Source organism: Gymnogyps californianus, chromosome 10 (assembly GCF_018139145.2).
Source record: "Gymnogyps californianus isolate 813 chromosome 10, ASM1813914v2, whole genome shotgun sequence".
Classification (NCBI taxonomy): domain Eukaryota; kingdom Metazoa; phylum Chordata; class Aves; order Accipitriformes; family Cathartidae; genus Gymnogyps; species Gymnogyps californianus.
Genome location: NC_059480.1, coordinates 5,115,268 through 5,134,543, shown reverse-complemented (window position 1 = coordinate 5,134,543; position 19,276 = coordinate 5,115,268). Strand labels below are relative to the sequence as shown.

Sequence of the window (19,276 nt, the reverse complement as noted above, 5' to 3'; positions counted from 1 at the left end):
GCGAAGCTGTGAGAGAGGGGGTGATGGCACCAAGTGTTCAGCGGTGGTTTTCTTTTTTTTCATTGTCTCGTTTCTTCTGTTTTGAGTAGAGTTGAAACGGTTTCAGGGTTTTGCTTCAGAAATCGGGATTATCAGACTGTAGCGGATTTTGGTGTTGGAGCTGGAAAATGCCACAAGGTTACGAGAGAGAAGAATTGATTTCTCTTGATCTTCTTTTGGATTGGAAACAAACCTATAAATGGTATTTGTCACTTGTTAAAAATGAAGCAGGAGTAAAATGACCCTGTGTCAAGCTTGTAAGGCATAGAGGAAAGCTGAGCAACCTACATCAGAGTGTGTCCTCTTGCCTTCATTCTGGTTTTGGACAAATCTTGGTTGATTTCCTCCTCTTTGCAGAAAACTACTGAAATGCCAAAGAATATTCAAGGTCTGGTTTATGTTGGGTTTTTTTGTTTTTTCTTTTTCTTTTTTCCTGAAAGCTTGGGGGAAATAGGCTGAGGTATTGTATTTTTTTAAATTCTCGTCTAAGTTTTGATACACCAACTTGTGACCCATATCCGAGAGCTTTCTCCTCACTTGTGGGAGCTTCCTCCTTCAGACAAAGCATAAAACATGCAGGCATACGTGCCAAAGCCAACCTACAGGGACATCCCAGTAAAATTGCAGTTTGTAGTTCACATCTAAGCTACAGAATGCCTTATGTTGAATATTTCATTGTGTAGTTTTCGAGGGAAACCAATTCATTATCTGACCCATGAATGGAAAAGGCTGAACCATATACATGTCTCATAACTGTGAACAAATTAATGCTTTCTTTGTCAAGTTGCAACCAAGAGTAAATTTCCAAAATAAAAGGAGCAGTCCTTGAAGTTAAACAGTGGGGAACTTCAAAATCATTTGAACATCACTATTAATAGAATAGTAATTCAGGTGAGCAAGAAAGTGGCTTTTTATAAATTTGCATCTAATTATTATAAATGTGAATACATTAGCAGTCATGTTTCAAGTGGAAAGTTCTTGGAAGACTAAATGTTTATAAATACTCGTGGAGATGGCTACAGCATTGTATGCGGGGATAGTACTACGGGGCAGTCATTCAGGATCGCATGAACTGCGGTTACAAGTATTGCGTATCAGAGGTTAGCAGCGAGTAGAACATCTGATGCCTACAAATTGTTGAGGTTCAAAAAGTGACAGAGGACGCAAAGATTTCTAGGAACTAGGAGTTTTGTTTCCTACTGCTTGTTGCTACGAGCGTGTATGCTGGCAGTCTTAAGCAACAGTAGTTAAAATTATAGTATCAAACTGGGCATCTCTGCCTGTTACTGTAAACAGGGAAACTATATAGATAAATGCTATAAAAACTTGAGGAGTACCGCATGGAAAGTTATATGAAGAAGTGCTTGGGGGAAGAAGGTTCCACACATAAACCTGCTGCTGATACTATTAGCCCGGTATTTAAAACAGCTAACGGACTTAATGATTTTCATTGGTAATTATCATACTTACCTTCTGACTGATATATAGTCAGGAATGCCCTTTTCTATTGCTGTAGTACTTACCCAGTACAGTTAAAACATTGATGTACGTTAATACTAACCTCAGAAATGTTCCTAATAAAGTATAGTGGTGTGTATTGTGTATGCTTTTTAGCAGTTGTGCAGGTTAGTGCAGAAGTTGACGCCAGGTTTGTTGTCTCCAAAAGGAAGAGTCTCGAGACCCTCCTGCAGTATCCCCACATGTAGTAAGCACAAGATCGTGCAGTTTATAATTCCACATTTTGTCAAAATACTCAGTCATCGCTTAAGGCTGATTTCAACAGCATTAGTTCAGCTTGCTGACCATGGGGGTTGTAATCTGTGTGGAGCCCTGTCAGGTTACACCCAATTGACACCTGTAAATGCATACACATCAACATATGACAACTTTTGGCTAAGTTAAGAAATGCTGATGAAGAGGGTTCAGTGGTGGCTCCAGTTGGACCTGTGCTGAGTTTCCCGATGGTGGCCTTCTCCATGTTGTCAGAGGTTCAAGAGCTACTCCAAGAACCATGTTTTTGTCTTATTTCCGAGCCCTCCGGAGGCAAAAGTGCTTCACTTTCTCCTTCTCCAAGGGGATGTTGCTGTTCCTTCTCTTTCCATTGCTTGCCCTGAAGCAAAGGGGAAAACTCATTTCTTAGCCCCACGGCCTTGTCCCCAAAGCAGTGCTGCCATGCTAGGCTGACCTTGCTCCTGTCTGCTTTGAACTGGCTCCAGGTGCTGCTTGGTGTGTGTTGCCGTCACACCAGCCCAGCACCAGGAGCCAAACCCACACGCTGCTTGCACCCCCAGAACTTGACTTCAAAAGGAGTTTAGTAAGCTCCCATGATGCAGGCTCTGACTCAGGCTGAGATGGCTGTGTTTATGTTGGTTTTAGAACACTTATTGCATGCTTTACACCTTCTAATCTGTATTCTTCGTTATGATTTAAGAGGATTATGAGTAATATAAAGTCTCCATAGCTCACCATAAGGTAGTCCCTGCTTATGACTGTACAGATCAGTTAGAGAAGCAGTTGCACGGTTATTAGCTGGCTAATAGATAAGCATCTGATTCAGGGATAGACTCTTGGCTTACCAGATTTCTCATGAACCACCTAGACAGGGGTTCCTGGTTTTTTGCTAATGTTGTACAATGCCTTTAACATGTCTAAGCACTTTGAATGTGTCGGGTGCTGTTATTAAGTGTGTTTAGGGAGTACGCAAGGTGTTATATCTCGCTACTTTGAAGTCAATGGCAAAACTCCCAAACATGAAAGAAGCGTCTGCTTGTATTAGTAATCCTGAAAGACAGACGTGCACCCAGAGTCTCAGGTGAAGATCTGCCTACAAGAAAGTTTCTAATGCTGGGGGAAACGCTCCCTACCCCTCGGGTTTGGGAAAGTTATGGTGCTTGCTTCCATAAGACATACTAACTTGAACAAAGTTTTTCCTATGTGTTGGAGAGTGTTCCTGCTCATGGGCTGGATGACCCGCACCCCCTTTTCTGGGATTGCTACAAAATTTGGGCAGTTTGAGAGCTTCCAGTTCTTCTGTTCCCTCTCGAGTCTTCTGGAGGTGGCAAGACTCAGTTGCTACTTTCTCATGTTCTTGCTACCCAGACACCGTCACCCCATCACAGGTCCCCTACTCTGGTGACTGAGGGAAAGAGGTGCCCTGCTCTAGGTGCCTGCACTAAGGGCTGGTCGTCTTGGGCGCACAGCGTGGTTTGTGATGAAAGAGAGCAAGCCTACAGCAGGAAATACTGCGCTTTGGGGAGGATATCCAGCTTTCTCTGCTGACTTGATGGAGTGGCTTAGGATTACTGATGTTGGATGGGTGACTACTCCCCAGTGTCTCGAGCAGAGATAGTTCTCTCATCTACTGGAGAAGACTTGAGAGTTGTGATGCAACGTGGATGTGCTTGGACCTTGCTCACTGTTTGGGCTAGGCTTTTGCTTTGGTATCTTTATTCCCCAGATTAATCCTTCCTAGACTTGGCTCGCTGCTGGGTTGAGCATCTTGACACAGGCAATGGGTGTAACGCAGCGAAAGAAGAGGAGGGCACAGAAAAAAGCCAGCTGGACTTTGCCAGGCCATATTGCTGCCCATCCAGTCACATATCTCACGCATATGCTTCCCTGGTTCCTTAGCTGAAAGGAGTCAGAACAATGTTTTTAGTCTTCTGGTCCTTTTAGGCTGTATAATTTGCTTTTCTAATGAAAACATTGTTAAGTGTATGTGTTAGAGCCATTTGGAGACGTGTTAGCTAAGTAGAGAACAGGTCTGGCTACAGGATGGGACTTGACGAAGTGCTCAGAGTATGAAGAGGGTAGTGAAACCCGATATTGGAGGGCATTTTAACTTCTGGCAGTTGCAGTACGAAAGGCATAAATGCAAAGATGGGCAAACCTGCATCTGTGGTATGAAAAATAAAATCTGGGGCTCCTCCACTCCCAAGGAAAGACCTTTACCCCTTAATTGAAAGGGGACACTCTTGCTCCAGCACTTTTTGAGGTGGTTGTTGTATTTGGTTTGTAGTTACTCAAGGCAGATGGGATTTCTCAAGGTTAGCCGCTATGTGGTGAACTCCTCAATGCAATATCAACCCATTTACGCTAATGCATTTGTGAGGGGCAAATTGGAATGGCCTTTGTAGCCTGCTTGGTTTAGAGTGCTATTTCTGATGAGGCGAAACACAGGGAATTGTGCCTTTTCCTCCATCTGGCAAGTATATTGGTGCGAATGTTAGGGGAGGCCATGCCTGAACTGTGTATCTCCATTTCTGTTTAACTTAAAATATACATAGAAATTTACATATTTTAGACTTTGTGATTGTTTTGTTAATTTGTGACTGCAGAATCTGTGCGTGCGGAACAACGACGGCGACTGGGTGTCTGGAGCAAAATGGGCTCCCTCTAGCGGTTACTGACGGCGCCGGCCCGGCCTCCCGCTGCAGCCCGCGTCTGCGCAGGGCCGCTGCCTACCTAAGCTGTGTCTGAAATCTGGAAAGCTTTACGCTTAGATATTCTTTAGAGTTCTGTGGTGTTGACATTATTTTTAAGAGAATCTGCCTTTCTGTCACTGATATGGATGACTAAGCTCTCACCACCTAATTATCCTTATCAGCGGTGTCTGACAAAACTGTTTCAACAGCTTCTTTTGTTGGTGAAGCAAAAGCCTGATATTTTCTTTTCAAAAAAATTTGCATGCATGTATAGCTGGAGACACCCACCACCACCACTGTGTGAAACTGTAGAGCTCACCTCATCTCTCCTTTTTCTGTTCTTGCCCTGTAAGTGCCCTGCTTTGTTTGAGAACACATGTCAGTCAGTCTCTGGATACGCCGGATGGGTTTGATAGAGATGTGTGGCTTTTGGCAGGGATTGTGAAACAGTTGGTTTAATGTTCTGTTGCTTTCAGTACAATTGTCTCGCATTGAGGGGACCGGATAGATATATTCCTCTGGGTAATTTCAATAATTAAGTGTGCTTTGACTTAACCAAAGGCGGGGAGGGAGCTGCTAACTTGATTATCAAAAATGTGTATTTAGAGCCAGAGGTTTTATTTTCCTCACAGGTCACAACAATGATAACTGAAAGCAGAGGCTGTGGAGCACCTTCCCATCCGCAGCAGCTGAACACAGGCTCTGCACCCTACCCACCGCTACCCATTGGACTAGGGAGGTGCCGTTAAGTACCATCTATTTTTATTGCAGCATCAAATTGCACTAGGCACAGCATGGAAAGTGAAGGCAGGATAAAAGGATGGCCCCAGCCTCAGAGAGCTGTTGGTCTGAGCAATAATCCTGACCCTGCTGTCTGCAGTAGTCTCAGCACTGTGTGGCTGGGGCCGGTACTGCAGTTTTGGTCTCCTGGCAGCAGCTCGAGTGTTCCTGTTGCTTGTTTTGTGAGATTGTGGAAATGAGGAGCAGTGTAGGTAGGAGGGCGATTGGCAGGTGTCACTGGCATAGGGAGAACTTTTGTATCTGCTTTCAGTGTTCAGCTGGAAATACAGGCCGGGAATTTCAGGGGAGAACCAGGGAAACAGAGATCCCAATTCTGTGGGAATCCGCAGGCTTCCTTGGGGGAAACAGCTTTAATTTCTGTTAGCTGCCCTGGCCCCTGCTGAACGCAGCATATTTCTATATATTGGGTTTGTTTCTTTGGCCCATGAGGTGCTTTTGTGTACATCTAGCAGGCAGGTAGCCTTACGGAGGGGATAGTGTCAAGACAGCGTGCTGCTCTGGCATACAGTTGGCCCTGCCGGCTCTGCCTAACTTCTGTAACAGGGCGTACGCTGCCTCCAAATGTGATTGCTTGCTTTTCTGCAAGCAGGAAATCAACAAGCAGCTTCTAAGACGGTATGTGCACGTGTTGCTCCTGCTCAGAGATGCAGTAACAAAAGCCCCCGCAGAGAGATGTCTTCAGTGAGGCATCCTGCCCTGCAATGGCAGGGTGTCTCCTGCCGGCAGCGCAGCCAGCTCCCCGCGCTCGGTGTGCTGTGCAGCTGCTGCCTGTAACAGCAGGGCTTGCCTCTAACTGCCTTTGATACGTGCAAAGGTCCTCCCATATCCCCTTGAATGTTCTGCGCTGCAGCAGGCATATAGCAAACGTGTAGAGTCACCTTTTCGGCTTTTCCCGTGGAAGAGCATCTCCTTAGTCAAGTGTTAATTCAGAAAGGAGTTGGACTTGCTACTTCTGGTTGCATGACAGTAAAGCTGAGGAGAGCACTTGACGCTGACTTTCATCTGCCCCTTCTGAACTTTCTGCATAGATTGAATCTTTCTGAAAATCCTAAGCAAGTCCCTCCTTGTTTCCGCCTGTATAAGTTAGGTCAGAGTTGGGCCATCTTTTTCAGTGCTTCTCCAAATACTTACTACCAGGCACAGCTGTGAGAAGGAAGGAGAGGTTCAGTGGGCAGCTTGGTGGGGCAGACACACCACCTGCTTGGGTGGTGGCCTGGAGCAAGTCCGTACAGAGTCTCTTCATCTTTAAGTCTCCCTGGAAAAAGTCACATTCTTGCTTTCCTCTCTCTGGAATGAGGATTGACAGTGTCTTCCTGACAGCTGTAAGGATACGTCTGCCCCACTGTGATGGGGAGAGACCTAGGGAAGGGAGACCCTAAAGCTTGCAGGAACCGTCATAGCAGTTGCTTGAAGATTATTCCATCAAGTTTTGTAGTTTGTTTGCACAAAGTTGCTGTAGCTGCCATTGCATTAGGACATTTCCCCTCAAAGTTACAGAAAATAAATAAAATTCAAAACTCCATGAAAGCAGAAATTTTCCTTTTTTCCCTCTTAGCCATGAAGGACAGACTGTCTTCTACTGTGATGTCTATATACCCTGACACTTTGTTGCTCGGAATGTTATATCCCTGACAGGTGAAACTTGTCTTTGAGTAACATTTGATTCCCAGGGAATCGTGTTACCTCTGCCAGATAGTTTTGCAAAAAATAATGAAGCTTTAGACTGTAGACACTTAAAATGCTTGTCTATACGTGTCAGAGCTGTGAGCTGGGTCAGTCACTTCTGCCCAGTAATGTGTTCCCGTTTTACTTGGAATTCCTCAGTTACGGAAAACTTTTTTTTTCTTTCTTACAGTTTGAATAAGCAGAGTGTGCTGTGACAGTTACTCACAACGCTCTCGCTCTGAGTTTTAGAAAATACATTAATCACAATTGTGTTGACTGTACAGAGATAATAAAACTAATTTAATTTTTTGTGCCTTTTTGTATACAGTGCAGCATGAATCAAAAGTACAGAATTACCCAGCTGTTATAAACTCCTATGCTAGCAACTTGAGTAAAACAATTCTTTAAATTGCCATGCATTCTTCTGAAGTATTAAAAAAAGAAGAAAACAACAACAAAAAAGTTTTACTGTGGTTTCAAGGAGCAACACGATAGTACTTAGACAGTCAATCTTTTATGTGACTAAAATGCAAATACTCTATGACAAATAGTTTTGACTTGCAAAAAATTGGTATTTTATAGGATTATAAAACTATACTGTATAATTTCGTTGGAATGTTTCTACTAGTTTTACCCAAGTCTCTTGCCTTTTAGCTGGAGCAGACAGGCGTATTTCTAAAATATGAATACTTTAGAAATTCTTCTAGTGTAAGTTTTGTTCATAAATACAAGTATAATAAAAGCACTGTCAGAAATTAATTTTACTTTTTTTTAAATACAGCTAAAAAGAGGCTACTTCAGTCTCTTCTGCTCTCAGTCCATGTTGTTGCAGTAAAGTTTGCAGTGATTTGATTATATAATTGATCCTGAAGTGAGGGCCAAGCATAGCGTAGAGTGAATTTTGTATGAGTGGCAAAGATGGCAAAGTATTAACACCTCTCCTCTGTTCCTACCGTCTCCCCGGATAAGCTGAATGGTGGAAATTGGGTGCTGTAATTACCACGTGGGTCTGGCAGGAGGGAAGTCCAGGTCCTAGTCCCCATCTGGATGCAGATTTTCACCATGAAGCTGGAAAAGCCACTTCACTCTTTTCAGCAGTTTCCTCTACTGTAAACTCTAAATTGGAATGAGAGAGCTAGAATAACTCATGGGAAGTTTGGTTTATTAAACTCTAGTCCCTAGATGTAAGAGTGCCTTAAAAGAGAGCAGTGGTCTTCTCCCCTGATGCAGTTGCTTGCTGTGCACAGCTGCATGAGTTTAAAACAGTTGTGTAACCAGTTTAGATTTTACAAACATCTGTTTGGCTTTGTGACAGAATACCAAGCAAGCCCTGCAATCCGCCCCCCCCCCCCCCCCCTCCCCTTTCAGTTGTGGGAGGTCTCATAGAGGCTTCCATGTTGAGGAGGCTGGTATTTTTATTAGAGAGGATCTCTAAGGCCAAACCGTAGCTAGAGACTCATCTGCTGTGAATTTGAGGAAGGGCTGCACAATAGTGGGAACCCGTGGGTAGAAGTCCCATTGACTCAGCCGCAGGCTCCCCAGGGCCTGTGCCCCATCCTGTCTGATGGTGGTAGGATGTAGCAATGTCCCAACTGCTTGTGCTTTGGGGGGTTGGTGCGGAGGAGAGATTGGGAAGTGCCTGGGGAGGTCAGAGAGATGTTCCAGTTTGCCTTTTGCCTTTCATCTGCCACTAGCGTGTTCCCTAAATAAATTTAAGCCCAGATAAATGAAAAATGATATGATGTTATATAAATATATGCATGAATCTCTGTAACATGTCAGGTAGTGGAGTCCCTGCACAGACTGGGAGTAGGGAAACCCTCTTGTTCCTCAGTGCTGCCATGGAGGTACTGTCCTCAGGTCAGTGATCAGATACTACGTTATGTCTTCCCAGGTGACACTGTGCGTTTGTCCTCTTTCTAGGCTTTGCATTAAGTTGATTTAGAACCATGTCTGTTGGACTCGCGGTGTCTTGGGAAGTTGTATTTGATTTTATTTGATCAGTTAATAGTAAACAATAACTTAATTATCTCTGCTACACATTGACATTGGGGCAGAAAAAGTTTGGATGTAGAAAGCGTGGCTTAAATTACTCTGTGTGCTAGAGTTTATATGGGTTGATAATATGTGATACCTCTTATTAGACACATTAATGCAAGGTGGTCAAAATGATGTTAGGTGTGGAGGGTTGGAATTAGGTGTAGGAGAGCAAAGCAGAGTGCTGTAAATGGCTCTTTAGATTAGGTTTACCTGGCAAGTGTTTTACTTGACTAGTTGCAGAGTATGAAAAGTGAGCCAAATCATGCTAGAAAAGGACTGTCCAGCCTCAGGCATGTGGTGTGCTGGTGGCCTACTCTTTTCTTCTCTCTCCATGAAGTTTCACAGCCACTCCTTGCAGTGTTGACTATCGCTCTCTACAACTACCTGAAAGGTTGTAGCAAGGTGGGGGTCGGTCTCTTCTCCCAAGTAACAACTGATAGGATGAGAGGAAATGGCCTCAAGTTGCGTCAGGGGAGGTTTAGATTGGATATTAGGAAAAATTTCTTCACTGAAAGACTTGTCAAGCATTGGAACAGGCTGCCCAGGGAAGTGGTGGAGTCACCATCCCTGGAGGTATTTAAAAGATGTGTAGATGTGGCACTTAGGGACATGGTTTAGTGGGACTTGGCAGTGGTAGGTTAATGGTTGGGCTCAATGATCTTAAAGGTCTTTTCCAACCTAAATGATTCTGTGATTCTATGACTTGTGGCAGGTCTGTTCTGTGCGCAAAATACAAACTTTTGCAGGCGCGTGGTGGATATATGCTGGGCTTGTGACAGATGAGAGCATTGTCTGGCCATGTGCCCTGTGTTCACAAACACACGCACCTGTCATGCAACTGGGTAAGTCATCTATTGGGTACGATGCGATACCTATACTTTGATGTAGCATGCACCTTTGCTCTCGCAGTGCATAAGGAATCATTGGTATGGCTTTAAATGTATCCATAAATGGAGGAATGACTCATCCCAGTCCAAAGCTGGGGCGCCATTGCTTTACTTCCAGTGTTGGTATAAAGGTGACATTGGCATCCAAAACAATTTTGTGTTTGAAAGGAATGGAGCATACAGCTATGTCATTTTGAAAAGCTGACTGCTGCTGTTGTATGAAATAAGACTGTAAGAGAGGTTATGGTTTATTGCCAAGAAACTGGAAGCAACTCATGGGTTTTATATGTTTTTATGTATATGTGTGTGTGCCCGTACGTGGGGTGGTAGCTCTGGAAAGGGAATTTTGACAAGCAGCTCTTGAGCCCGCGCTCTGGGAAATGTAGACTGGACCATTCTCTGCTTCGGCTGGAGGAGGGGACGTGGCCTGTTTTGGGCCTGCTTCTTCCTGGTGCTGCTGGTTCAGTCCCAGCTGTGGAGAGGCTGCTCCCATGGCAGCTTGCTTGTGCCGCTGTCCCTGTGGGATGAGATTTCCCTGCCTGAGCTCAAATGTGCAGCAACCTCCCAAGATGAAGGTAAGCCGTTACATACAGAGCCATGCTTGTTTCTGATGCATAACTGGTTTGTCCCATCTCGGACAGCAGCATGGAGGACAGTTTGTTTCGCCATATCCACATGTACTGCGCTGTTCAGTTGTGGGATCACTTAAAGCCCCAAATGTCTCCATGCCATGCAGATGCCTTTTGTATCAGGATGGCTGCATGTCGCTAAGTGGACTGATTTTGCTGCTCTGTAGGACTGTACATTCAGGGGAAACCTAAAACAAATGTTGATAGCACTTTTGCAGAACTAATTAAAATGAAATTTTCGTTGGTAAATCTTCACAGGTGCTAGCAAATATAAATAAGCAAAGCTTAAGCTGGGACTTTGCTCTTGTTAAAATAAACAGAGAGCAGATACCTTCTGACACAGGGTACATTTCAGTTGTAAACCAGGAAAGAAAGCCACTGTGTTTAAATGCAGTATCATTTCTCCCACTGTCCTGGATCAGCTCTCTGGGGGCTTGATTTTTGTCTTAATAAGTAACACTGCTGCTACTGTTTGTGTTGCACTGAAGCAATCTCCTGTCATGGTCATAAATTAAATATTTTTCACTGTTACCAATACGGTCTGTGAGGGGGTTTAGGACTTAAATTCCTAAATATATCTGCTGATGTATGTGTAGCCAGCAACATGGTGTCTTGTGTTATCCTGCTATCACTGAACTATTTTGAGCATGTTACGTCACTCAGGCTGATCTGGCTATCCTTTTTGTCAGCTAGAGACAAAGACATCTGAAATGCCCCTTTCCAGTATTCTTTACGGGAGCAGTGGTTGCTCTCAGAGCCCGGTGTGCCTGCATGTGCTGAGACCCCTGCAACAGCAAACTTCCAGAAGTGGTGTGCAAAACCAATGTTCCTGTGTTGTTTTGTAAACTGAGGGTTGCAGGGTTTGTGTAGTTAAAATGCATAAAAATACAATAAGTGATTAAAGAAAACTAACTATTTGCATGCTTTATTAAAAAAAGTGTGGAGTGCCTTATACCCTTCTGTTCAGTGATTGTGAGACTGTGTTTGGAGCATGATGTCCAATTTTGGGCTACCCTGTAAAGGAAAGGTATGGCTATACTGGAGTGAGTCTTGCACAAGCCACCAAGATGATTAGGGTGCTAGAGTACATGATGTACAAGGGGAAGCTGTGAAATCTGGTTTGTTCAGCATTGAGAAGTAAAGTCTAGAAGAAAGAAGGCTAGGGGAGATCCCAGTGCTGTCTGCAACTACTTAATGGGTAGGAACAGAGAAAATGGAGGTAGACTTGGGTGCACGGAGGCAGGATGGGAGGTGGTGGACACAAGCTGGAACTGGGGAAATTCTCATTTCATACATAGAAAGACTTTTTCAACATGTGTGATTGAACACTGGAACAGGAGCTCAGAGAGGTGGTGGGATTTTCATCCCCATCCTTGAAGATATTCAGAGTTTGAGTGGACAAGGCCCTGGGGCACCTGCTCTAGTTGGTCCTGCTTTGAGCGAGGGGTTGGGCTAGGTGGCTCCAGAAGACCTTTTGGCTTAAATTATTCTGTGATTCTGTGCAAATGCTGCAATTGTGCCATACGCAGACAAATCGGGTGCATGTGTAGGTAAAGCTCTTTCGTTAATAAAGGTCTTCAGAGGAGAAGGTGTGAAAGGAAAGCCTTCCGGTACTGCCATGTAATGTTTGTATTTTTTGAACTTATTTATTAGTTTATGAAATACGACATCTAGTGAAATCGAAGAGGAGAAGCAATGTTCTCCTACGTGAGTAAAAACCTGTGCTGGTACTCCAGAGATCCAAGTTCAATTTTCTGCTCTGGTACATGTGTCTGGCATGACCTTGGGCAAGTTGCTTAATCTGTCTGTATCTCCAATCCCCATCTGTGCATTACTGTCTTTAAATTATAATATCTTGTTTTTGTAATTTGTCTTTAAATTATAAAGTCTTGGAGTACTAAGTCTCACTATTTCTCTATATTTCACTATACAGTACTTAGCGCAATGGGACTATAAATCTTCATCAGTCCCGTGATACATGAATAATAAACAGTAAAGGCATAATTTAGGGCCACATTCTGCCTCTGTTCTCATGATGTATAAAGACAGGGGGGTTTTGTTGATTAAAATGCTGTGCTGTTCAACCTAACGAAGATACATGTGCCTTACTGAACAGATTTTTACGAGCCTGTTGTTGGCTCTTTCGGTTTGTTGGGTTTTTATTTTGTTTCATCATTACTCATTGATTGCAGGTATCTAAACAATTTGCTTGGCAGATCAGGGAATAATAAATTCCTTTAATCTGTATGTCTTTCAGTTTAATTATTGTTAACTCATTACTTAATGTTTAGTTCAATGGATAATGAACTCTGTTCACTGCGTGGTGGAAGAGAGTTGGACTACAGAGACAGAACTGGATTCTCTGCTTCTTTTGAAGATACAAACCAAAATTGCAGAGTCACTGAACATTTAACTCTAGGTTAGATTGAAGGTTACCAGTAGGCGTACCGCTATTACCTTTGCAGGCTTGAATATAGGTTAAGATTATTTCAGTTGGTTCCATGCCTGGCATTGCATTACATTTGTTGCTTTATTTTTAGACAGTTAAGAAACTGGTGACTGCTATGTAGGCAGCTATTTTTGTCTTGATTATAAGACAGTGTCTAATAAAATCGTATGTAGTACAATCCTAATTATTACAGTCAGACTTTACATTTGTGACTGTGGTAGTACTTACTGAGTTAAGCTACTTCCTGCAAAGTTTAATAGTGTGTTCAGACCTTCCCATTTCAGCTACAGCCAGGGAAATAAATACTTCGTTCACTCAGGGGTGCTGTGGTCTCTAGTGCCATGCTGCTGAGCATGTGGGTTGTGTTTGGAGATTACCCATTTCTCTTGCTTCTTCATCCTGTAATTTTTGTTGTCTTTTCATCATAGAAGACTCAGGGAACCATACATAGCAGGCGTTGGCTGTCCCGCCATGTTGTGCCAGTGGCAGCTTCTGGGGCGGTGGTGGTGCTGAGGAGGCTGTTACCGACCTCAGGGAGTACGCACAGATCAGGGTCACCCTCATCGCTTTGCTTTCACGTCAGTGACTCTGTTCGGGCCCTGAAGCCAACATCCACTGTGTCACATATAACACAAACTAAAATACACCAGTGTATTTTTAAACACCTTGGTTATGTATGTTAAGCTTTCTTCCTAAGACTGAGGAAAGCTCGACACCAGAAGTTATAGGAGACTAATGTACCAGGGAGGGGAACAGGACATGTGGAGTCACTCTAAAAATGAACAGCAGATTGTTCATCCATTGCTGCCTGCTCTTACACCCTGGCAGGCTGGCTTCACGCATGCCTCCCTCAGTTCTGCAGCTATTCACACAGGAATTTGAAAGAGTAAAAATCCTACCAAGACTTTCCCCTTATCACCAAGGCTGAGACTCTGGAGCAGACCATGAAGCCTGCAAACACAGTTGCCCTTGGTAGAAATGTAACTTTCCCGTCAGGATATTAGCAGCTTTTTCAGCTAGAATGAAGTAAAGAGAACAGGGATTTCGGTGAGAAACCACGCTAAATGGCTTCTCAGGGTTTGGCAACATGTCACGGAAAGGTTGAGTATGGCTGTATGTCAAAGATCAGTGTTGAAATGTTTATTATGGGCTTCCTACTGTATTCTGCTCAGTCATCAGGAGAAGACAGTTCGTAGCACTCTTATTGTCTGACCATTCTCAGCACAAATTTAATGCAATGCACTTTCTTGCAAAATAAACAAGGAGAGAGATCCTGGGTGCCCTAGAATACTAAGCTGCTGCTCTGGAGATATTTTTCCACTCCTGGGGAGGGAGTTGTTCTTTGCACAGTGTCCCCCACAAAAGCCCTCTTAATATGAATGACATTACCCACATTTGTAGAAAGATAAAATGTCACTTGCCAAATTTGCAAATCACAGTTGTGTTTCTGTCAGCTTTGGCAGTTACATGGCTTCTGGTAACGCTAATGAAGGCAATCTGCTTTTAATTTAAAATCCTCCCTGAAGAAAAAAAATAGCTGGCAATTGAGGGATTCGTCAGTGTCCTTGTGTGAAACTTCTCTTTCCTTATTTTCTATGGTTTGTTTTAGCCGAGGAGAAACTGTTAATTAAAAAATATTTCTAAAGTAGCCAAATATGCAGGAATGTACTTATGCAACAACTACCTGTACCAGTTCTGCAGTAAATCACTTGTTTTCATTTGATGAGCAATTCTAATTAACCAAATAAAAATACTGCTTACCTTGCACTTAACTCAGCATGTTTGCTCCTTCTTATATGATTGAGGGACCGAGGATGGCAGGCTTTGTTTAGATGACTTTTTTGGATTCAGCAAGGCCAAGGTGGTCAAGCAGCACAAGGAAGGGACAATGCCAAGAGGAGGACTCTGCCTGTGGAGCAGTTCCTCCTGGCTGGGACAGGCAGGCGGAGAGCACCGAAGGCTGCAGGCTCTCCCCGAAAGGCTTGCCCCGAGTCTGTGCCTCCCGCGGGCACAGGGGAGGGAGACAGAGGAGTGGGGGAAGACAGCATTGCTCAGATCACATTTGAATGCGGTTTCGTTCAAGGCATTTTTCCTTAGTTCAGAAGGTACTGGACCAAATTGTGGATCCAGTCAGCGTAATTTTATGCTTTGCACAACGGTAAATAGTCTAGGCTTGGAGAAGAGTGTAAGGAAAGTGTGTCTGTGTGTAAAACATGCACGCATACAGCGACATTGATGTGGTCCTGCAGCAGAATCATCTAGAAATCATCAAAGTGCGCAAGTGTTGTGGTCGCTTGCTTCGGCCCTTGGTCCTGCCCTGAATCCTTTGCAGCAGTTCAGAGGAGCTACACCTTGGTATTCTGCCTTTTTCTGCTCTACAGAGCTTAGGACATCTTTGGAGCTTTAGAAATTTGGGGGTTGGGCACAACATGTCAGAAGACTTTTTAGCAAGTATAAAGCGATCAGACTGCCTGGTCAACAGCTGTGGTGATCCAAGTACAGGTCCCATTTGACAAAGCACTCTCAGCTGCAGCCTGTCTGCCAGCATCTGGAGCAATAGAAATTATTTCATCTTTTGTTGTTTAGTTTTTTGTTTTGTTTTGTTCTGTTTTAAAAAGCACATAGAGAATTGTCTCTAGGTTTAGGAGAACCAAAGTAAAATCTACTGTAGAGTTGTCTTGAGCTACTTCATAGCTAGGGTAAGCATTTACAGTGCCAAATGATGAAAGCATTTTGCACTTTATTGGCTGTAGTGGCTTCTTCAGCACTGCATTTCATGTGTGCAGGAAGGAGGGGTTTGGTTTGTTTCACAGGTATTTTACAATGATTTGAAATGTATTTGTTCCTTTTTTCATGACAAATGGAAAATGGACAAAGCTGTTAGGCGTGTAGCTTATTACCCCTTCACACTAACACTTGTTTTGAAAGGGATGGGGAGCTAATGAAAGTGCTGATTCAACCTGAGGCTGAGTATCTCTAGCCTTTGCTGTAATATAAGGAATTATTATAAGCCAATAGCTGGAGCAATTTTTTTTTTTTTTTTCCTACTTAAAGTTTGGATGTCCAGTGAGAGTCCTGACCACTCTGTTCGTGCTGGTGGAGCAGCAGCTGGTACAAAGGGTTGTAGCTACAGCAGTTGTCGAACAGCTGAAAAGCTGGGCACAGTGTTTCAGGGCTGCACAAGCAGTGCGGTTTGCACAACAGCACTGACTCCATGCTCCCATCTGCTTTAAGGCTGTACCGGAGGGACGGAATTCTGGTCTCATTGCCTCCTCTGGGAGGATTTATCTTGGAATTTTGAAACCTAACCTCCTGCACCATCCCTAAATTTAAATCCGTAGCTTCTGACTGAAGACAGAACCATATGTCAGTGAAGCACTGGGGCACAGCCGTCCTCTGTGTATTTATAATCTACTGTTGCATTAGGAGTTTCTCTAGAAACAGGAGCTGGAAGAGGAGCCAGCATGGCAAGAGGCGTTGTATGGGATGTGCACTTGGGCTGCCAGTATGCTGCCCTGTTAAGAGGCATGCGATTAGCCTCTTCTGTGCTTGGCGAATGAGAGCTGGGAGTGATGGAAAGATGGTTGGTGTCTAATCCAAAGGTCACCTGAGGTAATCCAAAAGCACTGTGCTGTTCCGTGGAAGTGCCATGGTCATGTTTTCAGAAGCAGCCATGGTCTGAAGCCTTGCCACACAAAGGAAGTCACTTAAACAGAAAGCTCACCACCCCAGCAGAGCCTCCTTGAGACTGCAGGCCAGTTGCGTCTTCCCTGGTGACCTTGGGGAGGGGGCAAATAATCTAACAGATGGAGAAAATGTATTCTTGTGATTAGTGGGTGATAGGCTCCTCCTAAGCAGAGAAGGTCTGTTCTTTTAATTAATTAGCTGTTTAATATGTTTGTGCAGTGGCATGCCTAAGTAATGTGCAGTTACTATGAATACGCATACAAATGGTAGTAATGGGTGCAGATGGCTGTAATTACCCAGGTTGATTTCTGCAGTAATCACACATGCAACACATCAAGTTGGCATAAAAATTGACATGTATTGGGTGATTTGTTTTCCTCCCCTCATTGTGTATGAATGTGCTCGCATGACCATCCTCTGTACACCCATATTCCCTGGACTCACTGCTGGGCTGTACTCACCAAGCTGAAACAAGGCTTCAGATTTTAACGTGTGCACAAAGAACTCGAGCAAAGTGAAGATGACTCTAACTTAGTTTTTTTCTGCACTGTCCTACACCCAGTGCTTTGGACTACATATTTTGCCTGATGGCGGTGCAGAAGCAGGGCTCTAGGGCTTCTGAGAGTTTCATATACCTGTGTGCGGTGTCTGGTTGGCCTTCACAGGACAGCTGGTTCTCGCTCTCACAGCCAGGCCTAGGAGTGGTGTGGCAGGGGCTTTGGTGCCCTGCAGTGCCCATTGCCTTGTAGGAACATAAGAAATGTCTGACTAAGTCACCCCATGGTCTGTCTAGCCCTGCAAGCTGCGTCTGATAGTGCTAGCAGAAGAAGATATTTAGGAACGGAGTGTGGCTGTGGCACCTTTCTGAAGTCTCTCACTTTGTACTCCCAAACACCCACAGTTTCTGAAGAGGGCATGTCAGGGGGTACATCCCTGCCCAGTCCTTTACGGACCTTTTGTCCATGAATCTGTCTCATCTCTTTTCAAACGTGCTGGATATGATCTGCCTCCACAAACTCCCATGGCAGCAAGCTCCGTAAGTTCACCTCCCACTATGTAAAGAAGCGCTTTCTTTTGTCTGTTTTAAACTGGCAAAGCGCTTGAGCTTGCATGGCTGCTCTTCATGCCGATCATCTGGCCAGATGAATCTGTAAAAGGGCTTTTATTAATAAGCCCAAATGCTAAGGAGGAGTTGTATTCAAAAGACAATTGAAGGTTTGGGGAAGTGGTCGCACCTTCTTTTCCCCGGGGGATGCCCAGGGGAAGGGGACAATATCAGATAGTTCTAGTAGTGCACTTTTAGAAAGGAAATTGAGCTGCTTGGAGTGACTTGAGGACCTGGGAGATCCTAGTTGACAACAGGAGTGGGTGCTGCCAAAACCTCTTTTTGCTTCCACACTGAATAGCGCTTGCCTGAATTGGATGATGGGCTCCCTTCAAGCCTAGTGACTGAGGAGCTACTTATCCATGAGGCTGAGTTCTAGTTTAGGAAATGGCAAAGACAATTCAGGGGAAGTGTGTGTCAGGAAACATTTCTGGGATTGCTAAGCACTGCTCCAGGTATAAACACCAAACACTATCTGCTCTGGGATAGCTCGGCACGGAGGAGAAAAAGGTCTAGAAGCTGCTATTGCTCTGTGCATTGCAGATCCAGAGGGAAGCAAACAAGGGACAACTGCCGGCTGCCGCCCTTCACCCTAGAGGGGGCTCTGCGCCAGCGGTGGGGTGTGTGCATGTACCTGCCTTGCCCACTGCTTTGGGCAAAAGGCTCTGTCAGAATGAAAGACGTGTGGATAATTCATGTGTCTGCACTTCTTTGTGGAGTGGCATTAATCTTTGCATCAGGAGACTGTTGCTTTGTCTCCTAGGGTTAAATCTTGAAGGTTCGTGATGGTGGTTAAAAAGCTGAGGGTACAAAGGGAAGCTTAAAGAAGCCTTGTAAGAGAAATTCATGTCAGGGAGTGAATAATCTGAAGACTCTGTGCAGTGTAATGGAGAGCCAATCTCAGGCTGATGACTTTAACGTAGTCAGTAGTGCAGAAAAGAACTGTAAGTACTTCCAAATCCTATGGCCGTCCTTTCTTTCTACAGCAAAAACATCTCTTTTGTGATCAGTTTTTTTCAGGCTTTTTTGTCTTTCTTTTAGCAGGTACGGGCCCTGTTAATATTTACTTTTCAACGAACATTTTCCCTATCTGGTTAATTTGATTTGGGACACTATTTCTTGCGGTTTTTTGAAGCTTGTTTTGTTAGGCTGCTCGGTAAAGCCTTCCTTTTTTGACAGCCTTTTTACTCATTCTTTAAAGCTCTTCTTTGATGTGAGCTCAGAAACACAGATCTTATTCTTTTTATCGCTTTCCCCTGTCAGTTTAAAACCAGTTACGAGTACCACAAACTATTAAAAACAATCTAAGCTAACCTCTCAAGTGACAGGTATTCAGGGCCTATCTCTTATTTTCAGGACTCTGTATAGAGCAGACTTTAGTTTTGAGGAAACAAGAAAGGATGCTGCTTGGTAAAGAAACATGATTGCAGCTGCTCAAAAAACTGTTTCATAAAATTCATCTGGAAAAAGGCAGAGCAGTGGGATGTTCCGGTGAGTTTAATATACCAAGAAACTAACCATCCATGCAGTCATGCCTATCCTGAATTTCT

The 19,276-nt window shown here is 44.0% G+C and overlaps 1 protein-coding gene across 2 annotated transcripts in view; it reads left to right on the top strand.

Moving 5' to 3' along the window:
• Nucleotides 1-19,276, top strand: part of GPC1 (glypican 1) — a 315,639-nt gene that overhangs the window by 102,153 nt on the left and 194,210 nt on the right. The window lies entirely within an intron of this gene.